The 8,975-nt window shown below is 34.7% G+C and overlaps 1 pseudogene across 1 annotated transcript; it reads right to left on the bottom strand.

The window, feature by feature from the left end:
• Positions 1-1,720: 1,720 nt before the first annotated feature.
• Positions 1,721-2,235, bottom strand: LOC308654562 (ferritin heavy chain-like; annotated as a pseudogene). The gene has a single exon. The product of its transcript is annotated as a ferritin heavy chain-like (transcript).
• Between the last annotated feature and the right edge of the window lie 6,740 nt (positions 2,236-8,975).

Here is an 8,975-nt window from a genome sequence, read left to right as displayed (position 1 = left end):
TTCCTACGGTCTGATTTTGATATTCCAACATGCCAGTTTGTTGTATGTCAGATTTATTACATAGTGTGAATGCACTAGGCTCCTATAGTATAATGATTTTTCTCTACTACATGACTATCATACTAGAAAGTCTGAATGTCTTGTGCAAAAGAGAGTAATTTCTTTCTTATTCTCAGTCTCTTTGAATGAAATTCTGAATGTTGCACTTGGCTTTTATAATGGACACATCTTGTGCTTAATTATATGTAGTGAATACTCCAATGCAAGTAAATACACTATATAGCATGTCTTTCTTATCAGTTTCCTGACAGGAATGACATTCTATGGCTATGCAACTCTATTTGTCTCAATATTAGAATAACTGTCCTAGCAATTTATTCTCTCTCTCTCTCTCTCTCTCTCTCTCTCTCTCTCTCTCTCTCTCTGTAGCTGTAGATGGACAGCATACCTTTATTTTGTTCATTTTTATGTGGTGCTGATGATCAAACAAACCCAGTGCCTCACATATACTAGGCAAGCACTCTACTACTGAGCTACAGCCCCAGCCCCAGCACTTGTTTCTTAAGGAACTCAAAATCTTTCTGAGTGAGGGAAACACGTAAACTACCCACAACAAAATTTCATGATTACAAAGCATACTATGTGATTTATACCACAATAATTATAGTTGTACTCACATTTTTGTATGAAGGGAATGTCTAAATCTGTGTTTCACATTCTTCAAATGCCCTTCTGGTTAAGTTTAATTTCAACCACTGAGATGATTGGTCTCAAAGGAAAACAAAGTGGATTTATTCATCACTGAATACAATTAATTGTATATTGGTCTCTTTAGGAATGGACTTAGATAAAATGACCTAGTCACAATTGTTTCAGAAGGAAATTATAAATAATTAACCATTCTGACTAATACTACCATAAAAAAGTGAAATTCAGCACATCCAAGCAAATGGAAATCAGATAAGCAAATTACTTACAATTAATTTTCCATTACTATAACTGATTCTGCTCCATATAATAATAATACTGGTTAGAACTAGTACCGTTTAACTCAGAGTATATATAATAAGACTGGAAGAAGTATCACTATGTGTCTCTACAATTACCAAAATACTTTTCAAATTTATTTTCTAATAATATTTACTTTTCATTATTTTACATCTCAAAAAAAAACTTTCAAGTAAAATCAAACCCCTACACATTATACCTTATATTTTGTTCAAATCACTGAAACTAGATAAGGTGGGTTTTTTTTTCCTTTTCCTTTTCTTTTCTTTTTTTTTTCTTTCTTTTTTTTTTGTCAGAACTCACTACAGAATACATGTTAAAAATAGTGGTGAATTACATGTGGCAAAGAGTGTCAAATATAGCAGTTTATTTCATATAATTGCCTCAACATTAAGGTCAGTGACACCTGTGGAAAGATTAATTAATTAGAAGATTTGTTGATATACAAAACAAGATATAAATAATATTTTGTCTGATGATTCATTTCTCTAAATTACATGTCTTTGTTTTTGAGGGTGGGGTACCAAATTTTTTATTTGAGGTATGATACGAATTACATAAGTGGATATTTTGATATAACTTACAAAAAAGGTGAAGATAACCCCGACATGCATGCACTGCCTAGGTGACCAGAGTGGTCACTTCCAGGCTATGGGGAAGGAAGTCCGCCTAAGGCTCAGCTGTCCTCTCACTGCCTCCCAGGGTGTGCTTCTCAAAGAGATACTCTGCCATGCTGGATTCCGGGGCTCCCATTTTGCGCAAGGTGGTTACATGGTCACCCAATTCTTTGATGGATTTCACCTGCTCATTCAGGTAATGAGTCTCAATGAAGTCACGCAAGTGGGGGTCATTTTTGTCAGTGGCCAGTTTGTGCAGTTCCAGGAGTGACTGGTTCACACCTTTTTCCAGGTGGTAAGCACATTCCATGGCGCTTTTCCCACTCTCCCAGTCATCAGGGTCTGGTTTCTTGATGTCCTGGAGGAAGATCTGGCCACCCCGTTGGTTCTGCAGCTCCATCAGTTTCTCAGCATGTTCCATCTCCTCGTGAGATTGGTGCAGAAAGTATCTGGCAAAGTTCTTCAAAGCCACATCATCGCGGTCGAAGTAGTAAGCCATGGACAGGTAGACGTGCGAGGCGTAGAGCTCCAGGTGGATCTGGCGGTTGATGGCGGCCTCGGAGTCCTGGTGGTAGTTCTGGCGCACCTGCGAGGGGGACGCGGCCGTCATGGGGCCTGAGGAGAGGCGGCTGTAGAGAGGCGCTGGAGCAGCGGCCGAGGCCGTGGGGCAGTCCAAGGGTGCTGGGAGGAGGTGGACGAGGGCTGCTGGTGATGAGCGAAGGGCCCGGGTAAGGTCCGGCGCCGGTTTCTCCAAGCACCTTTGAGGCAGGAAACCGCAGGATGCTGGGCAGAGAACGTCTGGCTACCGTATTCTTCTTTTTCAAGCACCTTTAAAATTTCGATGCACGTCTTTTACAGTGAAACATCCAACCCAAACCAACCAACGATTGCCATGACAGAATATTATATACTGGGAGTCATAAGCAACAGACATTTGTTTTCTTACAGTCTTGGAGGTTGAAAGTCCAACATGAAGGTTTGAGTTGGGTTGCCCTTCTCTGTGATCTCTCTGGTCCTTACAGACAAGGCTTCTTGCTGCCTCTTCACCTGGCTATTCCACTCTGTAGGAGTGACACTGGTGTCTCTTGCTCCTTTTGTAAGATCACAAAAAATAATGAATTAGGATCTCATCTTAATAGCCTCATTTTAAGCTAATTGCCTTTAGAAAGGTAATTATATACTGTCAAATAAAATTATATTCTACAGTACTAGATATTAAGACTTCAACATATGAATTCTGTGGCTACCGTATTCTTCTTTTTCAAGCACCTTTAAAATTTCGATGCACGTCTTTTACAGTGAAACATCCAACAGTCTATACACAAAAGTTTGATCCTTCAGTCCTTAAACTGGCTCTGTGATTTCTTTATTCACATTTTTAATAACATCCTCAGAGTCACTTGTAAATATATGTTTTAGATATCAGATTCATGCTGCCATTTAGGCATAGTCATGTGAGATATGGAAAGTAGAGCTCTTGCTGTATGCCTTAATTATTTCCAGGACGGTTCATATATATGGTGAGTCATCTTGGGGTACTTATTATTCCAAATAATATATTTATTCTATGTATTTCTGGGTTTGAAAAGTCTCAACATCCATCCTCTAATACCTTGACAGTCCCAGTGAGTGGCAGTGCCTTCTTGATTCTGACCTACTTCCAAATTGGTTTCAAATATAGAGGTAAGTACAACAATGGATCAGTGTGACAGTGTTCTGGGAGTAGTTAAAGGATGCCAACCTAGAACTTGTTTCCTCAACCCTGTGATGGTGTTTCCAAAGGTATCATGTGTTGAAGGCTTGGTTCCCCATGCAGCAGCATTCAGAGATATGGCCTTTGCGGAGTGGTTAGATCACGATGGCTAACACCTTAAGTGGATTTATGATTTCATGGCATTATTGGAAAGTAGTGTAAACTTTAGGAGGTGGGGCCTAGTTGAAGGAGTGGCTTCTGTGGGAGAATGCCTTTGGGTATTATATCTTGTCCCTGTCCCCTTGCTCTCTCTCTGCTTCCTGACTGCCATGAAGTGAGGATCTTCACTCCCAAGCTCTTCTACCATATTGTTCTGCCTCACCTCAGGACCTAAACAATGAAACCTGCTGATCATGGCCTGAAAACTCAGAGACCATAATCTAAAACGAAACTCTCCTCTTTCACTTGTTTATCTCAAAATGCTGACTAACACAATTTCCTTCTATTATCTAAGAAGTTTCTGTATTAAAATTCTTCTTACTTAAAATATCCACATTGAATTCTGGTTCCTGTGCTAAATTCCTACTTAAAACTCTTCTCACTATTGTCTTCTGTAACTCTCTCCTATGACCTATATCTAGAAAATTCTATTTTTGAACATTTCTTTTGCCTAGTTTTAATACCTTTCTCAATATTTAGATATTATTCTCTGGGTGTAATGTTAATATATTAAATGCAAAAATGACAGCTATTGCAATATTTCAGGGATAAATGGGTCTTTGGGTGATCTCAGTATTTTCATCCTGAAAACAAATGGACAATGTTGGAATGAGATAACTTGGCTTCCATTTTTTCTGGTGCCAACACCACATAGAGTAGGATACCAAGGTTAATGTCTGTCAGATAACAACTAAAAAAAAAAACTCCTTTATAAGAATAATTGGTAATGAGAACATAGGAAATTTTTCCACATAGTATTGACAACTCATAGTATCCATTGAAATGAGAGGATCATTAAGACTGAGAGCAGTTGCTATCATCTGAATCTCCCCTTTTTTTCCAAGAGTACTGTGTTACAGTCTAACCTTAAACCTAGTGACAGAGACTTCAAGAAGAGAAATAACAAAATTTAAATAAATTCCTTGCAATTGGGAGGCCCCTAGAATATTAATTTTATATTGGTAAAGAAAATGGTAGCTAAAGATGTGACCCCCTACTACTGAAATACAAAGGAATGGTGCTTCAATGTTGTAGTGACTATGAATATATACTATTGTCTAGATATGGTTTGAGTGTGTCTCCCATTCGTATGCTAGAAACCTGATCCCCAATAGGACAACACTAAGTAGAGCCTTTGGAGTTGGGCTTGGTGGAAGGTCATTGAGGCCTTGGGGGAAAAAATAAATAAAAATTCTTAGAAGTAATCAGTGCTAGTCTTATAAAGGGTATTATTTCTCATGAGAATGGATGATTATAGATCAGTTCAGTTGTCTTAGCCTCTTTCTTGATTCCTGTCTTGTCATGTGATCCCTTCCTTTTACACATGCTCCCACCATAATGTGTAATAGCATGTTGTGATGCAGTATAAAAGCTCTCACCAGAAGAACTAATAAGACACTGAAACCACTTTCCTGAACCTCTACAACTGTGAAATAACTAATTATCTTTTCTTTATAAAGTACCTAGCCTCAGGTATTTTGTTATAATAAAACAGAAAACTTACAATAAGAATACTGGGGATGATAAGAAACAGACATTTCTCTCAACATTTGTATAAACAAAGCATGCATGGGCCTTCTGATGGGCCTGAAGCAGGCCTCTTGCTGAGTGAATTGACAATGCATATATGGTCATTTGGGGTCCTTGATGGATATGGAAATACAAAAAGAAAGAGGCCAGAGATTTACCACTAGATACTAGGATTTTTTAATTGAATTAGAGATGCTTTCACCAAATTAAAACATTTGCATTTGAAAAAAGTTGAGTATCCTAGGCAAAGCCAATGGAAACTTTTTAAGAACAAAGGGTTATGTTTAAGAAAGTATTAGAAACAGCCCAAGACAGAAAATTCAGCTTAGAAAATTTCCTCTGTAGCAAGAACTGTCTGTCTCAATTCACCTCTTCCCAGCTTCATTTGTGTGGGATTTCAAATTTTGTTTGACTTATAACTAGACATTCTGCTTTCTAAATAGAGATTTCCTTGCCTGTTTCTAAAAGTTTCCTTAGGACATTTTATATTTTAACAATAAGTGCTAAAGCCTCAATGTAGCAAAATTTTTTTCATGCACAAACATGGAAGCTAATTCTCTGTATAAATGAAGAGGAGAACACAAAAAATACAAGGACAATTTCACTGAATTATACATAAGCAACAATTGTACAGATAATTGATTTACTTCCAGAAATTGTTCTTTTTTTCTGATTTCTGATTTTTGCTTTTGCTTTTCTCATGATTTACTTAATGCTTCATATTATCTTGCTTATTTACCCCAAATTCCCTTTAATATTCTTACATAATTACCAACTGGTTACATATTTCCATATATGAAGCACACATTTCTTTATACATCCATCTCTGTCATTCAACAACAATTAATGAAGATATCGCAGTTATTAAAATTCCCTCTAGTAGAACAAAAATTTCCATTCTTTTAATTTCAGAGACCACCCAACCTTTGACCATTTTGTTAATTCAAACTTTAAGTTCCTCATTTTCATAAAGAAACTTATAGAGCCCTACTCATGCTTTTTGTATCTTTTGTTTGTTTGCTTGCTTTTATTCTTTGTAATGGAACACAATTTATATAATGATATGTACTATGTATTTATTGAGAAATCCCATCCTTTTATAGTCTGCATAACAGTTCTATTCCACAGTCACCTCAAACTTCATATATAGCAATGCTAAAATTATTAAGGAAAGAATAAACAAATAATTGAATGGGAAAGGAATAAACAGCTTTACTGCTTGGCATAAATTATTGAAGCTAATTATCTAATTTTGTTTTCATTGTATTAATTCTCCCATTTAAGACAGAATCTTGGATATTATGCTAAATTTTTTCTTATTTTATTATTTCATTGATTATATTTTTATTATATGTTTATTACTATTAGTAGTAGATGTTTTTATGATATTGTCTGTGCTAGGCAAGTGCTCTACCACTGAACTACATTCTCATCTCCCAGTCTGGTTTTAAATGTAAAATTCTAATCCTACAGCAAAACTTATCAAATTTTGTCTTAAATTATGTATCAATTATGTGTACTTTTCTCCATCTCAACTGTTACCACTAACATTCTTCACTAGAAAAACGACACTTCTTTCCTATCTCTACTTTTTCCACTTCTGTTTGCTTTAATTTATTCCTCTTAAAAACAGCCTACAACTTTTCAAATAGTACATTAGAACATGATAATTAATTATTTAATTAAAATTTGAGAGCAGAACATTCAGAATTGTAGTGTAAGCTACTGGGTAGTACCACTATGCTGGTCCAATATAGAGAAGGAGAGTCATTCAAGGGATTGATCAAAGGACTTACAGAAAATTGAAAAACATCTATTCAAGAAAATATATGAAAAGTTGGTTAGAAAATAAAGAATAGACAAACAAAGAAAAACAACTTTGAGAAGCTGTAATTTTTTAAGCTAGGCTACCCAGTTCTCCACCCACCTCCATAGTTTTGTTTTGTGGAAGAATTGGCTCTGGTGGGGCCAGAAGAAAGTTTCCACAGATGTTACCTCATTGAGATGACAGGTATTCTGGGTGATTGCAGAAGTTGGAATATACCAAATAATCCAGATAATCCCATTTTCCACTGCTAATTTTTGTGGAAGGACTATAACAATTTTGTAACATAGAATTAAGGAAAGGTATAATGACAATGAACTAGAGAATATAAATAAAAAATAAAATGAAGAGATTAGTGAAAATTCTAGATTTGAAAAATAAAATGCTCAAAAATAAAAAGAAGAGATCTATAATTGTTTCAGTTGACAGAGAATCAATAAAATTGTAGCTGACAGAGTTTGAGTAATCTGTACAATAGAGAGGAAATAGAATTTTTTAAAAATGAACAGATACTCATATCAAAATTCTAACTGCATTTTAAGAAGCAATTGACAAAGTGTTCCTAAAATATACCTGGAAATTCATTTTTAATAAATAGTTCTTCAATGAAGTTATGCAAATGGACAATAAGAATGGGGAGAGATTTTTAATATTACAAATAATTAGGAAAATGAAAATCAAAACCACAAAGAGATAAAGCATCATATTTAGTAGGGTCAATATACTCAAAAACATCCACAATGAAGGCTAAAAGGGATGCAACATTATATATGATGTTTAACTAGAAATCCAGAAATTCCATCTAACGAATTGATAAAATATGTGATAGAGTCATATTCATTATTCAACAATAAAAAGGAACAGAATGCATGTTATATGTTACACCATGGAAATCTTGAACATATTATACAAAATGAAAGAAGCCAGTCACAAAAGGCCGCATAATATATGATTCCATTTAAGTAAAATGTTCAAGATGAGAAAATGTAGAAGCAAAAGGAAAATTGAAGGCTTAGTTAGTGTAGGCCTCCCCCAACCCATGGAAATTGAAGGGATTGGAGTGTGAGAATTTTAATACACATAGAGTTTCAAATTAGGTGATGAAGACAGTTTAAAATTAGATTATGTTGATACTTTTCCAGGTCTGTTAATATAATAAATACCATTGCATTGTATCTTTTGGATGAGTGGATTTTATGGTTTCTGAATTATATCACAATAAAACTTCAAAATAAGAATAAATACCTAAAAAGAAAACTTTTATTTGATTACAAATATATTAAAATAAACTCAAATTCTTACTTTCTAATATCTATATAGGATTCTTTAGGACTTGTCCTGCTTTACTTCTCTATTCTCATCTCTAGTTTCCTGTCTTTCACTTTCTCTATCCATAATGGTGTCTGTTCATTCCTGGAAATCTGATAATACTTCAATATTTTCCCATATTAATAACAGAAAAATTTATGTTCACTGATTTCAAGTATCTCTTCTCTTCATGTTATTTTTTTGTCTAGTATTATTCAATTCCAGGATTAATATATTAACTCAGACAAGTTTTCTCTAACTAGTTCCTTTTGTATTCAGTTTATTCCAAATTTCCCTATAACTGTGCTATTTTGTTATATTTCAGATAACTGTTTAAGTTTCTGTTTATTTTCAGTATACTTTCATTAGTATTCAGGCTTTATAAGCATAAAGATCATGTAATTTTCATTTACTTGGATATAGCTGTGTTTAGAATAATTCCTCACATAAAATAGACTCAATGATTGTTAAATAAATAAGAAGAAAACAAAAAAGTAAGCTGACTGCATTAACTGTGCTTATGGAGCACCTGATACTAATAGGGAAATAAAATCCTGGGTTAAGTGTCAGAATGATTAGCATTTCCACTGCCAGCAATGACTGGATAAATAACTTTAGAAGATGTGGTTAAATTCTCAGATCATCATTTTTCTCCACTCCAAAATGATGACACTGGTACATGGTCTACCTACAATATGCTAGATGAAAATTTCAAATGAAATAAACATATGTTGGGCTTCTATAAAACATAAAATGAGAGTAAGAATAATGTTGC

Source organism: Spermophilus citellus, assembly GCF_964194105.1.
Source record: "Spermophilus citellus genome assembly, chromosome: 8".
Classification (NCBI taxonomy): domain Eukaryota; kingdom Metazoa; phylum Chordata; class Mammalia; order Rodentia; family Sciuridae; genus Spermophilus; species Spermophilus citellus.
The sequence above is the reverse complement of the archived record's forward strand: the minus strand, read 5'-3'. Positions and strand labels throughout refer to the sequence as shown.